Here is a 16589-nt window from a genome sequence, read left to right as displayed (position 1 = left end):
AGGTGGTGGTGTTAGGGGAGGCAATCTTAATTTTGAAGAGACGCATTTCCTCTCATTCCTTTAAAAAGGAATGAACCCTGTTCATGAGAATTTCAATACAAATTACTGTTCAGGATAGCATCTTCTAGAAGGAGGCACTATAAAATATTCCTGAAAATATAAATGATTAATCTCATAGGTAAATCATTGTGAGAGATTGTCTTGAGGCTCTTGTGAGGTGTAGCTAGGCTCTGTGTAGTTTTTGACACACAGGTCCTCAGATTTTGGTCTGCTAAAGTCCAGAATCAAACTTAAACTTGGGAGGAGGGGGAAAATATGTATGTGAATGTGTCTTCACCTTCTGCTATAAGGTATAGCTAGCTAATGAAAGTAAAGCAAGACTCTTAAATAAACAGAAACAATTAATACAAGCCACTGTGTGAAGGTACTGATATTCTATTAAGAGTTTTTATCTGCAATTGAAATGGTCAGACAGGCTTCACCAGATTTTCCATAGTCTCTAGTGCCATATTGAATTCCATGTAGAAGTCAGGGACTAGTGTGATCATTGCCAATAGAAAATGAGCAATTGTTAAGGGGCTGCTAATGGCCCTCCATGATGCAAGCAACAGCATTGTGAGAGGCAGCCAAAGATGGATAGGATTTTAAAAATTCCCTAGAGAATGTTGGAAGTAAGGAAGAGGGAATGTTGGGAAGTAGTTGACAAAGAAGAAAACACTTAATACAACTCCTTTACTTCTATCAACATCATTCCCAGTGATGTTAACTATGTAAGTACATTGTTTATTACGTGTTATCTTCACAACTATATTTTGAGATTATCTCATTCTACTCCAATACTAGAAAAGGAGGCTCACAAACATTACTTGGCTAAGACCACACAGTTAGGACTTGCTAAATCAAGTTGAACAGTGGCTCAGGGGATAACCCAATTCTAAAGGAACTCATTCCTGAATATTCATTGGAAGGGCTGATGCTGAAGCTCCTATACTTTGGCCACCTGATGCGAAGAGCTGACTCATTTGAAAAGACCCTGATGCTGGGAAAGATTGAAGGCAGGAGGAGAAGGGGTTGACAGAGGATGAGATGGTTCGATATCTTCACTGACCCAATGGACATGAGTTTGAGCAAGCTCTGGAAGATGGTGAAGGGCAGGGAAGCCTGGCATGCTGCAGTCTATGCAGTTGCAAATAGCCGGACACGACTGAGTGACTGAACAAAAACAAAGGGCATAGGATTTATATTCAAAGGGTTTTTGGCTTAAATGTGGACCATCCAGCATTTCTGACCATTAGAGCCTCCATGGAACAGATTTGTTTTAAATGGGTGAGTGTGTACTTACTTGGTGTCATCAATTTATTTATTCATATATTTCTTTCCCACCTATTTATAGCATATCTATCTGTCAAACAGTGTGCTTAGCTGTACACAATAAAGATAAAATATATTATTATCTTCTCCAAAACAAGGGGACAAGAAATTAGTGTAGCAGCCTCTTGTTCTCCATTGAATATCCTTGGAGAAATTATTTCTTTTCTGCAACTGTGCACTTTTCAGACTTTGGCCAGTCTCTCCTGAAAACCCTTAGAAATTTTGTATCAGCATTGAAATTTACTATTTAAGAGAGTGAGTCCTTCTTATTTCCCAATTTTTTGCAATCATTCTGAATAAAATATAAGCTGATCAATACATAAAATATCCATAAAACCAGGCCGCTGAGTGACAATTTGCATGAATTTTTTTCTCCCTTTTGCCATACTTCCACAAGATTTAACATTAAAGTTAAGGCAGGAACAACAACCATGAAAGAACAGGAAAAGCAAATGAGATTTTAACAAGCTCTCAATAGGCTGACAAACTGAGATGGGAAACTAGAAACGTGAAAATAATAAGCAGTAACTTTGCCAAGAAATACAGCCTCCAAATGGATTCTGAACGAGAAATTTGCTTATTTTATTTACACCTTTCAGTTCAATTTTGCGTTTACTAGTTTTTTCTCCTCTTGTTTGGAAACCCATTTGTATTTATTGCATCTCCTGATGTTCTATATTTTTTGTTTGTTTTTCAGTATTCAATCTCCTTATTTTATCATGTCTTTACATTCAGGTTTTTCAGATACTGTTTACTTTTCTTTTCCTACAAATAGTAGAAATCATGGGATGAACAGTTAAAGTTATTGTTAGTGCACAAATAGCTTAAGACAGATCGTAAAGTCCCTAGTGATCAAGGAACTATATAATGCTGACTAGCTCCAGCCGCTACAGCAAAAATTTTCATAAGCCAGATGCTTAGCTTTTAGCTCAACCCCCTCAACTTGCCCTCACCATGTGAGACTCCACCATTACTTTTCAAAAAGCCTGTCATCTTTCTGACTCTCAGAGAAATTCTATAGTTTCTGAGGTATTTCTCCAGCTTTCCTTTTTTCTACAACTGCAAATAACTCAAAATGATGAAGGCACATGGCAAAAGATGAACATGCACAACATTTTTTACCAGTCATAAGCAAATTCAGACACAGAACAGGGCTACTAAAGTCCTTTTGGATAAGACATGCCACTTGTGGTCTGAATGCTTAGGCTTGTATGCTGAGGAGGTAGATAAGGCAGCCTTCATTTCCTAAAGAGCAAGAGTGGATTGCTTAATGAACTAACATATTGAATATATCATGATTGAAATCACCAAAACTTATAATACTTGAACTAGACAAAATGTTAACTATTTCTTTAAAATACTGATCTTTGTAACCCACAAAACTCTCTCTAGATTTGATTTTACAACATGAGGCAAGCTGTTGAATTTGCTTCAGTTTTTTTTTTTTTTTTTTTAACCTTACATACTGCATTTTTTGAACTTCTATCTCATATACATGAGGAAATTAAATCTCAGATTTTGTGTTGAGAATATCATCTGTATAAATACAAGGCGGAGAGCAAACTAACCAGCCAGGCTGGCAACAATAGCAAAAACAAAAAAAAATCAGCATCGTCTCTAACTAGAGATTGTAGATATTTTAGCTCAATGTAAGTCAACTGTATGAGGCATGTTCCTGCCCCATTGGAGTAAATATGATCCATGACTGTGGCAAGAGACTTAGAGAATCCAGAATATAGGAGCTAATGGTTCTGAACTGCTAAGTGCCAGTCAGGCCAAACTAATATACACAGGTATATTAGTCTCCCTGGCTGTCATACAAACTATCAATACTATAAACTGGGTGCCTTTTAACAAAATAAATTTATTATCTCTCAGGTATAGAGGCTAGAAGTGTGAAATCAAAGTGTATGCAGGGCCATGCACTCTCTGAAGACTCTAGGGGGAGATTGTTCCTTGATTTTTCTAGCCTCTATTGGCTACTGGCAGTCACTGGCATCCGTGGTTTGTAGTTGTATCCTTCTGGACTCTGCATCGTTCATCACGTGATCTCCTCTATATGTCTGCATCTCCGCCTGTCCAGATTCCCTCTTCTTTTAAGGATGCTATGCTGTGCTGTCCTTGGTTGCTCAGTTGTGTCCGACTCTCTGTGATGCCATGGACTGTAGCCTGCCAGGCTCCTCTGTCCATGGGGATTCTCCAGGCAAGAATACTGGAGTGGGTTGCCATGCCCTCCTCCAGGGGATCTTCCCAACCCAGGAATGGAACCAGGGTCTCCTGCATTGCAGGTGGATTCTTTACGAGTGCAGCTACCAGGGAAGCCCATAAGGATGGTAGTCATAGTGTATTTAGGGCCCACCTTAATATAGTATGACCTTATCTTAACTTGACTACATCTACAAAGACCCTATTTCTAAATAAGGCTGCTTTCAAAGATTCAACATAGACGTGAATTTTGAGGAGACACTATTCAACTCAGTAGAATAAGATTCTGAGTTCCATTTCAGGTGACTTATTTCTCAGACTTAACATGTCCACTCTGAACTCCTGATTTCCTATCCCCAAAATAAGTTCTACCCAGTGTCTCATCCATCTAAGTTCGACAACAACTGAATCCTTCCAAGTTGCTAAGGACTGCAAGCTAAGGATTATCCCCTTTTTGAGGGTCCCTTCATAGCCCACATCCAAAATATCAGACATTCTTATGGTGATTGCTAGAAATTATATATAGAATCTGGCCACTGCTCGACCATCCACCTCAAATGCTCCTTACGAGCTGCCACCATCTCTCACCTGTATCACTTCAATAGCCTTTCCAACTGGTCTCTCTAATCCAATTTGTACATCTAATTTGAAGTTACCAGTTAGAGTAATCCTTTTGAAACAGGCCAGATTATATCTTTCCTCTTCTACAACCCCTCCAGTGGCTCCCCATCTCATTCAAAGTAAAATTCAAAACCCAACAAGGCCCGGTGTAACCCTGGTCCACAATCTATGGGGCCTCATCTTTGCAACTCCCTCTTTCTGCTTCATTTACATTTTCTCCTTAAAGTTTGTCCAATGTGTTAATTAACTCCCATCTTAGGGTCTTTACATTCTCTCTATCCAAAGACAACTTTGAAGTCACTCAGGTCTCTACATTGCTGGAGGAGTCAAGGTAACTTGGACACAAACTTATTCAAAATGATGAAATGAATGATGAAATGAATTCATATGTAGTTCCTAGCTCTCTGACTTAGAGCAAGAAAACGCCTATAGGCTATGGTAAAGAAATACCTCCTTTCAATCATTTGAATGCTTATAATCATAAAAATAATAACTATATGATACTTTAAAGATACTTTTATGCATGTACTGGAAACTTTGTTAAATTGACTTTTTACCCTGTAATGTGGTTTATAAACTATTAGTGAGCCTTAGCGCCTTTAGGATATTGAAAAGATAACCTTTGAGCTATGGTAAGGAAGAAAACTGTGTAATTATGTGATGGATAGAAAAAAAATTTCTCCCTTGTCTTTCTCCAATTTAAGCATATCAACTCTGAATGCCTAAACCCTGCTCCCATAGTCCCATTAGTAGTTTACAGAGAAAGAGTGAATTTAAAGGTAGTCCCAAGGCTCCTTCCAACTTTTCCTACCAACACCCCTGGATCTGTCATCTGGATTTATTTCCTTACAAAACATGATTTAATAAGAAAAGATTTCTCCTAGACTAACAGAATTACCCAAGGAAACATGAAATGGATTCAGACAACTAGTTAGTCTTAGACTCAAAAGAACAATAGACAGTTTATCTATTGAAGCAAAGAAACAGAGTGTCAAACAAAAGACACAAGGATTTAAAGAAGAAATTATAAAACAAATTCAGAGGGGAAAGCTAAGCAGGAAGAGCTCAGAAAGGATACGGGTGAGAACAATGAAAACAGAATAGAGAGAAAAGGCATATTAAAAAAAAAACAAAACAGCAATAAGACAAACTTCAACAGAAAATGCTGTCACAAACAGTGCAAATGAGTTGGAGGAAATTGTACAAAATGGAAGATAATAAAATAACATTTAAATTGATTATAAAATATAATGTTTGGAAGACAGAAAAAGGAAATTGAATATTTGCAAAAAATGGTGTTTCTGAAGTTGAGAATAGAACATATGGAGCATAAAATATTAAAATATACAGTGAAAATAAAACTGTTGTGAAATTTAGAAAAGAGCTTGTATTTGTAGATGAATAAAGTACACCTATACCTAACTCATCAACACCAAAATATACTAGTAAAGTAATTGAAATAAAAGGCATTTGAGTTTTCAAAAGATTGAGTCTTATATAACAAGAAAATGTTACTTTAGGTCAGTGGAAAAAAATACATGGTCACAATGATTTTATTTTCAAATTTTCGATCAAAACTTGTTCCAAATTAAGTCAAGGTTCAGAAATATCACACCTATCCTCTACCTTTCCTAGTCGATAAAATTCAGTTTTATGTCATTGTGGGAATTAAATGAGAATGTGTATATATGACACAACATAATGACTATCACTGAATGTGGATTTAAATGTGAAAAATAACAGCAAGGTATATGCCAGCAAATTTGGAAAACTCAGCAGTGGCCACAGAACTACAAAAGGTCAGTTTTCATTCCAATCCCCCAAAAAGGCAATGCCAAAGAATGGTCAAATTATCATACACTTGCACTCATTTCACATGCAAGCAAGATTATGCTCAAAATCTTTCAAAAAGCTAGACCTCAGCAGTATGTGAACCGAGAACTTTCAGATGAGCAAGCTGGGTTTAGAAAAGGCAGAGGAACCAGAGATAAAATTGCCAACATCCGCTGGATCATAGAAGATGCAAGGGGATTCCAAAAAATCATCTACTTCTGCTTCATTGACTATGCTAAAGCATTTGACTGTGTGGATCACAACAAACTGTGGAAAATTCTTCAAGAGATGGGAATACCAGGCCACCTTACCTGTCTCCTGAGAAGCCTGTATGCAGGACAAGAAGCAACAGTTAGAATGGAACATGGAACAATGGACTGGTTCCAAACTGGGAAAAGAGTACACTAAGGCTGTATATTGTCACCCTGCTTATTTAAATATACAGAGTACATCATGTGAAATGTTGGGCTGGATGAATCACAAGCTGGAATCAAGATTGCCAAGAGAAATATCAATAATCTCAGATATGCAGATGACACCATCCTCATGGCAGAAAGTGAAGAGGAACTAAAGAGTCTCTTGATGAAGGTGAAAGAGGAAAGTGAAAAATTTGGCTTGAAACAACATTAAAAAAATGAAGATCATAGCATCTGGTCCCATTACTTCACGGCAAATAGATAGGGAAAAAGTGGAAACAGTGACAGATTTTATTTTCCTGGGGTCCAAAATCACTGAGGATGAAGACTGCAGCCATGAAATTAAGATGCTTGCTCCTTGGAATAAAAGCTATGACAAAACTAGACAGCATAATAAAAAGCAGAGGCAGCATTTTGCAAACAAAAGTCCGTAGCTATGGTTTTTCCAGCAATCATGTTCAGTTGTGAGAGTTTGACTCTATGGAAGGCTGAGTACCAAAAAACTGATTCTTTCAAATTGTGGTGCTGCAGAAGACTCTTGAGAGTCCCTTGGACAGCAAGGAGATCAAACCAGTAAATCCTAAAGGAAAGTAACCCTGAATATTCATTGGAAGGACTGATACTGAAGTTGTAGCTCCAATACTTTGACCACCTGATGTGAAGAGCTGACTCATTGGAAAAGACCCTGATTCTGGGAAAGACTGAGGGCAGGAGGAGAAAGGGGTGACAGTGGATGAAATGAATGGGTGTCATCACAGAATCAATGGACATGTGTTTGAACAAACTTAGTGAGACAATGAAGGACAGGGAAAACTGACGTGCTGTAGTTCATGGGGTGCAAATATCTGGACATGACTCAGTGACTGAACAACAACATTTGGGGCACCACTACTTTGGGAACTAGCTTTTGGTCAAGCACCAACTCCCCCCAAGAGACAACGTTTATATGGTCACACACACACTCACATGTTGTTGTGTTTTTCAGGTTCTCTATTTGGTTACTTTACAAAGAGTATCAAAGTTGAGTACTCTCCCTGACTTTTATCCTATAAAAATGCCAACATAATAAGAACAATTTGCATATTTTTGATGATGGTTTTTGAAAGACATTTATTGTAAGGAACTGTAAAGAAGTGAAGTGAAAATTGTTCAGTTGTGTCTGACTCTTTGTGACCCCCTGGACTATATAGTCCATGGAATTCTCCAGGCCAGAATATTGGACTGGGTAGCCTCTTCATTCTCCAGGGGGTCTTCCCAACCCAAAGATTGAACCCAGGTCTCCCACATTTCAGGTGGATTCTTTACCAGCTGAGCCACAAGGGAAGCCCAAGAATACTGGAGGGAGGATCCTATCCCTTCTCCAGCAGATCTTCCCAATGCAGGAATCAAACCAGGGTCTCCTGCATTGCAAGGGGATTCTTTACCAACTGAGCTAACAGGGAAGCCATAAGGAGCTATGACCCATAAAATAATCTTTTACAATTAAGCTAATTTCCTAAAGTTCACTCATACTTACCAGACTTATATTTTCCATTAATTTCTACAATACTGTGTAGTAGTGTTAGTCGTTTAGCTCTGTCTGACGCTTTGTGTCTCCATGGAATGTAGCCCCACTATGCTCCTCTGTCCCTAGAATTCTCCAAGCAAGAATATTGGAGTGGACCCCTTCTTCATGGGATCCTCATGACCTGGGTCTCCCGTATTACAAGCAGATTCTTTTACTGTCTGAGCAACCAGGTACCCCTACACTGTCTTCATTTCAGCTTCTTGCAAGTGAAATTTCTACTCACTCTGGGCCTTAGTATCTTGATGTAACAATGGAGTTTATGAATCCTGGGTTACATGGTACTCTCATATGAGCGCACTGAAGCTTTACAGTACAGGGAAATAAACATAAATGTATCAACTATCATTTCCATTATTCCTGGTTTAAAACATCTGGATTTTTTTGTTGTGACTAATTTTATGATGACATAGTTTAGCTTGTTCTGAACCATCTCTTATTTGTGTATAAATGCTTTCTGTTAATATTTATAAAGACTGTTGAATCACATTTCTCTGCATTCTTATTGAGCATATAGTAAATATTCAATAGAAGTAATGTTGATTAATTAAAGATAGAATTCTGGAGCTGGCAAGGAGAAGAGAAACTATAAGCTATTTCTTTTTCTTTTGCAGGATGGCAAACGGACAAAAAATCTTATACTATTGAAAGACTTAGTTGAAAAGGAACTTTTCTTCCATTAACTAGCAAGTTCTGAAAAGGCCCACTGTGTGGGTATATGAAAAATTTAAAAGAAAAATCTGAAGGAGTCTCTTGGGAGGACCTGCTAACAGGTTAAAAAGTTCAAACTCTCTGTTCTAGCATAAAGAAAAGATTATGACTTGACCACTGTCTCCGGCAAATCATATCCTGGAACTTTACACACTAGAAATACTTAACATATTTGATTTCCTCCACTATAGCTGATGCCTAAATAATTTAATTTAATTTTTTCTGTCATTTGCATTTATTGTTATCTTTGTGTATGATGTAGAATCTTCCCACTCACAAATGTACATGTGTTTTACCCAAAAATGTCTGTTTATTAGCCAAAACCCAGTTCAGCACTCACCTTACCCAAGAATATTTTCTTCACACTGCTGATTATCCTGACACTCCCATCCGTCCTCCTGAAACCCTCCAAACTCAGATCATGAAACCTGTTCCTTCTGTTTCACTTAGCCCCCTTCACTGTGCAGTCAATGGCATTCTTACACATCTGTTTTTCTTCATACACTGAAGACTATGGCTAGGCACTATTTGCATTCATGGGTATAATTCCAACATTGAGCCAAATGTTTGATGAACAATATCCAATGAATTTGTGAATGAGTGAGTGGGCTGCAACACTGATCATTCTGATAGCTTTAGTAGTTTGAATTTGAAACTGAACAGGACACTATGGGGCCCTCCTGGGTACAAAAACCTTCATGTGTATGCTATGTCTTGTTTGTAGGAAAAAGGTTTCAGCTTGCTAGACTGTCCCTGAGTCTCAAAGGGCAGATGCAAACAATAACTAACCAGGGAAGTGAGGGAATGCAGAAACATAGGAAAAGCACTGAAGAAATCATAGTACAGTAATAAAGCAGAGTCCTCATTCCTCCTCAAGGAATGTTCATTGTAATAAATCTTTGAGTTCTTCTACAGGAACCAAAGCTCCCACCCAGATGGAAGATTGTAACTACAGGCTGAGACTCATTGGACCCAGAGGCTGGTGCTTGGATTCCTAGAACACCATCCTGCTACCTCATTGTCTACTAATCAGAATAGAATCATATCCTCTGCTGCCCTCCCCACAAATTTTCCCTTTAAAAACCATCATGGAGTTTAGGTTTCTGAGCATGAGCTGCCCTTTCTCTTTGCTCGGTCCTTGCAGTAAAACTTTCTCTGCTTCAAACTCTAACCTTGGGGTTTGTTAGGCCTCACTGTGCATTGGGCACACACACTTACATTCAACAACAGATTTACTAGTTAAGCCCATATTTTTGCTGGCTTACTAGCAGCTCTACTGAGATCTAGCCTATATACCATATTGTTCTATCATCTGAGTTGAATTATTTAGGTAATTTTTATTCTATCTCTCTAGTTTGAACTCCCTACAATTTTGGTAGAGGACAACTGTCCTGGAATTTTGCACGGTCCAACCAAATAGTTTTAATTTAATGATAAAAAAAGACAAGAAGAAGGAAGAGAACAAGTTTAATTATTTCAAGGTTTTCTAAAATAATATTAAAACGAAACATATGATGTTAATGACTGGTAAAGGAGATGTGTACATTAAATCCAATCTGTTATGTATCTCATCTAGGAACAATTAACTCTCTTTCAGCTTCATTCTTTGCTGCTTTTATTATAACCCTTTCACACATTATCTGATTATTTTGTATTTTGTAGAAGAGCAAGAAGTATCAATTAGATTTTTTTATTTCTCTTCAGGACTTATACTGCTTTGCACAAAGCAGGGGCAAAATATACATGCAACATATCAAACTGCAAAACAAAAGAGGAAAATGGAAGAAATCGTGTATCATCATGTAGAAAATATATAATGAGAATCTTAATATTGTAGCCCATTTGGCTTTAAAACTCTGAATGTTTCAGGTAACAGTGTTTAAGTCTTACTAATTTCATTTATTCACTTCAGATTAATAGAGATTTGTCCTTTAGCTACTTACCACTCAGAGGAACAAGATGTGAGATTATAGCTCTCTATTTATAAAGACCAGTTCAACTACCATTTCTTGACAAGAGGTTGACAAACTAAATAGTCTCAGGTAACCTCCCATTACATTTTATGAAAGAAACCTGAAGAGAATGAAGTATTCAACTGAATCCTGAGGATGTTTTAATAAATAATTATCCAAGTGGTGGTACTAAAATAGCACCAGAAAAGTAAGTGAAGTGAAGTGAAATGGCTCAGTCATGTCCGACTCTTTGCAACCCCATGGACTATAGCCTACCAGGCTCCTCCATCCATGGGATTATCCAGGCAAGTGTACTGGAGTGGTTTGCCATTTCCTTCTCCGGGGGATCTTCCCGACCCAGGGATTAAACCCGGGTCTCTCACATTATAGGCAGAGGCTTTACTCTCTGAGCCACAAGGGAAGTCCCCCCAGAAAAGTAAACCCACCCTCAATCTCTTCCAAACCATCTCCCCAGCCCCTCCAAAGGAAAAACTAGAAATAAGAAAGTTAATGGATTAGCATAATTATTTGAATCTTGGCAAAACTACTTCCACACCTTTGGAGTTTGGAAGTTGGTCTAATTTCTTGGTTAGCTGAATGGGTATTAAATTGGATCTCTTTGAATTTGGGGAGTTGTTCATCAGTAATTAAGCACTTGTTAATTGTGTGTAAATGTCACTGTCCCTTAACCTGACAATGTTTTATTTTTCACTCCTTTCATTTAGTGTTTACCCATCCATATTTCACATTTTTGACACATTTTTATATTAAGTGCTCATTTATCAGTATTCAGGTATTCATTCCTAAGTCACCAGCATCTTAATACTCTTTTTATTACACCACTAACCACTAACAGCATATCCCCCTACATTACACATTCCTTGGCACAGTTGCCAGATATAGTCTATTGATTGCAAGGCCATTTACCTTACAAATATCTTGCACGGATCTTTTGTGGAAAGTCTTGTTCTTACAGCAGAGTCATTCCCCCTGCAAAATCACACATAAGCAGGATGCGGCATTGTGTCCCCTTTAAGCAATAATTGGTTGCTTTGCAACTCTTTGGCCTGATGCTTCCTAATTTGTAATGCACAAGGCTCTGTTCAAAAGAATAACATATTCCATTTCTGTTTACAGAAATAACGCTTGATGCAAAAAGAGATAGAAAAGAAGATTGGTCCTTTATTGGTGATAATTATACCAACAATACTGAGCAAGATATGGAAGGGTTAGATAAAAGCAAATGAACTTAGTTTCTAAATTGAGTTTACTAGATATAATCATATAGCAAAGTACAAATCTTTTAGCTGTTCAATTAAAACTACCTTATTTTTTCCAATAATTTAGGGGTCCATTTTTATATTATTTTGCATAAGTATTTCAACCAATTTCCATAAATTTGCATTTTTGTTCAGAAAGCCCTAATGCCAATTATGTAAAATAAATGTAATTAATTAGTGCATTCCACAGCAACTGCATTCAAGCCTAGTTTGCAGTCAGAGACCCCAGAATGGCTGACTGTAGGGAACCATAATTCAGAATAAGTTCAGCTCACAGCCCCCACCTCAAACTGAAAAGTGAGGTCGAGGAATGCTTCCCAGGGAGATTAAAATACATCAGAGATGTGGATTCCTATGAAGCTTTTTTTCAGTCAACCTAATTCAATGCCTAAAAATAAATAGAGAAAGTTCTCCTTGTGCCAACATCATCATCTGCATGTTACCATCGCTTTTATAGCTAATCCTCAGGCTGATTTGGCCAAGTTAACCTGTAAGTATAATTCTGCTCTTGCCAGCTTGCAGATCATTCTGCCAGAGAAGGGGTGGGAAGAAGAGTTACTCAGGCTGTAATATGAAACTTTGTTTTCCAATTCAGAGTTAATTCAGGAAGCAATAGAAAAGCATGCTATTATCTTTTTAAGTACATTTAAGGGAAGCCCTGCACACAAGGGTATGTGTTCATATTCCTCATGCTGGTATATATGCTATCCTCAAAACTTCATGCCAACCAGGTATGTGTTTCATGTTTGCTAATAAAATCTATTTGGATGGCATTGTGTGAAAGTGAAAGTGTTAGTTGCTCAGTCATGTCCTGCAACTCTTTGCAACTCCATGGACTGTAGCCAGTCAGACTCTGTCCATGGAACTTTTCAGGCAAGAATACTGGAGTGAGTAGCCATTTCTTTCTCCAGGGAATCTTTGCCACTCAGAGATTGAAACCCAGTTTCTCACACTACAGGCAGTTTCTTTACTCTCTGAACCACCAGGGAAGCCACTTGGATGGCATTAGCTCTAGTTTAAAAGCCATTCACTGCTCCTAAGCTTGGGAGTGAGCCTCTCACTAGTTTAATCATCAGAATTTCTGATGAAGTTAGAAAACTACAATAATTGGTCAAACTGTATATGCCTGTCTGTTTGCTTCAAGTTCAAGTCTATGTATTAAAAGCCTTAACACAGTAGGAAGTACAAAAGAACCAAATGGCTGGTCTCCTCATCTAACTTTGAGTTACATGTGAGGCATATCTTATTTACTTCTTTTTTTTTTATTATTATTATTTTTTTTTTCCAGTGGGTTTTGTCATACATTGATATGAATCAGCCATGGATTTACATGTATTCCCCATCCCGATCCCCCCTCCCACCTCCCTCTCCACCCGATTCCTCTGGGTCTTCCCAGTGCACCAGGCCAGAGGACTTGTCTCATGCATCCCACCTGGGCTGGTGATCTGTTTCACCATAGATAGTATACATGCTGTTCTTTTGAAATATCCCACCCTCACATTCTCCCACAAAGTTCAAAAGTCTGTTCTGTATTTCTGTGTCTCTTTTTCAGTTTTGCATATAGGGTTATCGTTATCACCTTTCTAAATTCCATATATATGTGTTAGTATGCTGTAATGTTCTTTATCTTTCTGGCTTACTTAAGAATAAAATACTTAGGAGTATATCTACCTAAAGAAACAAAGGACCTATACATAGAAAACTATAAAACACTGATGAAAGAAATCAAAGAGGACACAAACAGATGGAGAAACATACCATGCTCATGGATTGGAAGAATCAATATTGTCAAAATGGCTATTCTACCCAAAGCAGTCTATAGATTCAATGCAATCCCTATCAAGCTACCAACGGTATTTTTCACAGAACTAGACCAAAGAATTTCACAATTTGTATGGAAATACAAAAAACCTCGAATAGCCAAAATAATCTTGAGAAAGAAGAATGGAACTGGAGGAATCAACCTGCCTGACTTCAGACTCTACTACAAAGCCACAGTCATCAAGAGAGTATGGTACTGGCACAAAGACAGAAATATAGATCAATGGACCAGAATAGAAAGCCCAGAGATAAATCCACGGACCTATGGACACCTTATCTTTGACAAAGGAGGCAAGGATATACAATGGAAAAAAGACAACCTCTTTAACAAGTGGTGCTGGGAAAACTGGTCAACCACTTGTAAAAGAATGAAACTAGAACACTTTCTAACACCATACACAAAAATAAACTCAAAATGGATTAAAGATCTAAATGTCAGACCAGAAACTATAAAACTCCTAGAGGAGAACATAGGCAAAACACTCTCCGACATAAATCACAGCAAGATCCTCTATGACCCACCTCCCAGAATATTGGAAATAAAAGCAAAACTAAACAAATGGGACCTAATGAAACTTAAAAGCTTTTGCACTACAAAGGAAACTATAAGTAAGGTGAAAAGACAGCCCTCAGATTGGGAGAAAATAATAGCAAATGAAGAAACAGACAAAGGATTAATCTCAAAAATATACAAGCAACTCCGGCAGCTCAATTCCAGAAAAATAAATGACCCAATCAAAAAATGGGCCAAAGAACTAAACAGACATTTCTCCAAAGAAGACATACAGATGGCTAACAAACACACGAAAAGATGCTCAACATCACTCATTATTAGAGAAATGCAAATCAAAACCACAATGAGGTACCATTACACGCCAGTCAGGATGGCTGCTATCCAAAAGTCTACAAGCAATAAATGCTGGAGAGGGTGTGGAGAAAAGGGAACCCTCTTACACTGTTGGTGGGAATGCAAACTAGTACAGCCGCTATGGAAAACAGTGTGGAGATTCCTTAAAAAACTGGAAATAGAACTGCCATATGACCCAGCAATCCCACTTCTGGGCATACACACTGAGGAAACCAGATCTTATTTACTTCTTAAATTGACTCTTGCCTGAATGCTCCCTCAAGGCTTAAGATCTATTTCCACATACTGTAATTTAACAAATATTCAGGAGGGCAGATTCCCCCTCCTTTGAAAACTTAGGAAGTACTCGGTGGTTTGAATTTCAAGTCACACTGTGGGAGGCACTTTCTTGTTATAAGCTTTCATCCATTTAGCATTGACAACACCCTGGGGGTGCTGATGGCTCTGAGGTGGTAGGTCACAAAGTTGGAAGGAAGCAGTCAGGCTAGCCCTCAGGACTCCCTGGGATCCTGCAGGGACAGACTTGTTTGCACAGTTGATAAATATCTGTGTGGCTATCAGATTTCTATAAACAAAGGGCAGAGTTGTCCTATGAGTTGCACAGATCTGCTATCTGGGATCTGCTTTATGGGGCAAGGCTGAGCCTGTGAGATTGGAGTAGAATAAAAAAAAAAAATACCCCCGCCTACTTAGACGTGTCTCTTGGTGAGCTCTATGCAATATCAGGCTTAACCAAATCTTCTTATTTTATTCCCCATACTGGGGTCAGATTACCGTAGTCATTATTTCTTATAAAGTTTATAAATGCCTTACTTTTCATCGTCTTATGACAGTGCAGATGCAAGGTGCGTTGCGTATACTTTCAGTACAATAATGAGCACTCCATTAAACCCACTCTACATGAAATTGATTGCGTGGAGGTGATCGCTAACACACATGTCCCATGAGGAGGCAATGCAATGAGCTGTGACCAAAACCCATTTGTCCATTAGCTGCAGAATGTCTCCCTGCCTGCCACCAAATCCAGGGAAACCACAGGAATTTTGTCCTATACTTAATTTTTAATAGGATCAGATGTCATAGAAATTTAGACACTTCTAAGAGCAAAAGGAAGACCTGCTGCCCCAGACATAGCCCAATACTATAAATGTAGTGATTCTCCAACCAGATTTTAAGTATTTCTTGTGCTGAGGTTTGATTGGTTCTTGAGAAAGCCAGCACTTTTTGGAGGAAGGTAGGTCTTTGGATAGGGTAGAAACAACCCCTTTCATTATAATTAACTTCTGGAAAAAGATCCTCTAGAGGAGCAGATATTCTGACACTAAAGGGGCGTGTGTTTGTGTGGTGTCTCTGTGTGTGTTGGTGCGTGTATTGTTTAGGAGAGTGCTTGTTGTAACAGAGTAGTTACTGCATTCGATGTGTTTGCCTCTCTGTCCCTGATCTCATCCTTACTGATCCCATTCCACTGAACAGATAAGAAAATGACAATGAGTAGGAGTATTTGGTTATAGTCTCCTGTGATCCAAGTGAACATTTTTGAATGAGAATATCAGGTTACTTAGTGGTGCAATAAAAATATCAAACTTTGCAAAGGTTATTGCTTTAGAACTTTGAACGATAACAACTTAGATGTCCTTCTTGTCATTTCTGTACCTTTGCTTGGGCTTCTTTTATGCAATAATTCATGTAAAAGATGACATCTTTGGACCAGTTAACATAAAGGTGATCTTGTCAAACTACCACCTAGATGGCATTTCATTTTCTTACATATCTATAATATAGAACATTTTACAAGGAACATAATTTACTTTCACAACATACCCTTGAAGGGAATAGGTCTGGGTTAAGTTGAGAAAAATAAAACTTAGATAGGTTACGAGACTTGTTTAGACCCATGCTATTTGGCAGATTTTATGTGTATACTAAAACCCAGATCAGATATCATCA

The sequence above is a fragment of the Cervus elaphus genome, chromosome 17 (genome assembly GCF_910594005.1).
Source record: "Cervus elaphus chromosome 17, mCerEla1.1, whole genome shotgun sequence".
Taxonomy (NCBI): domain Eukaryota; kingdom Metazoa; phylum Chordata; class Mammalia; order Artiodactyla; family Cervidae; genus Cervus; species Cervus elaphus.
The sequence above is the reverse complement of the archived record's forward strand: the minus strand, read 5'-3'. Positions refer to the sequence as shown.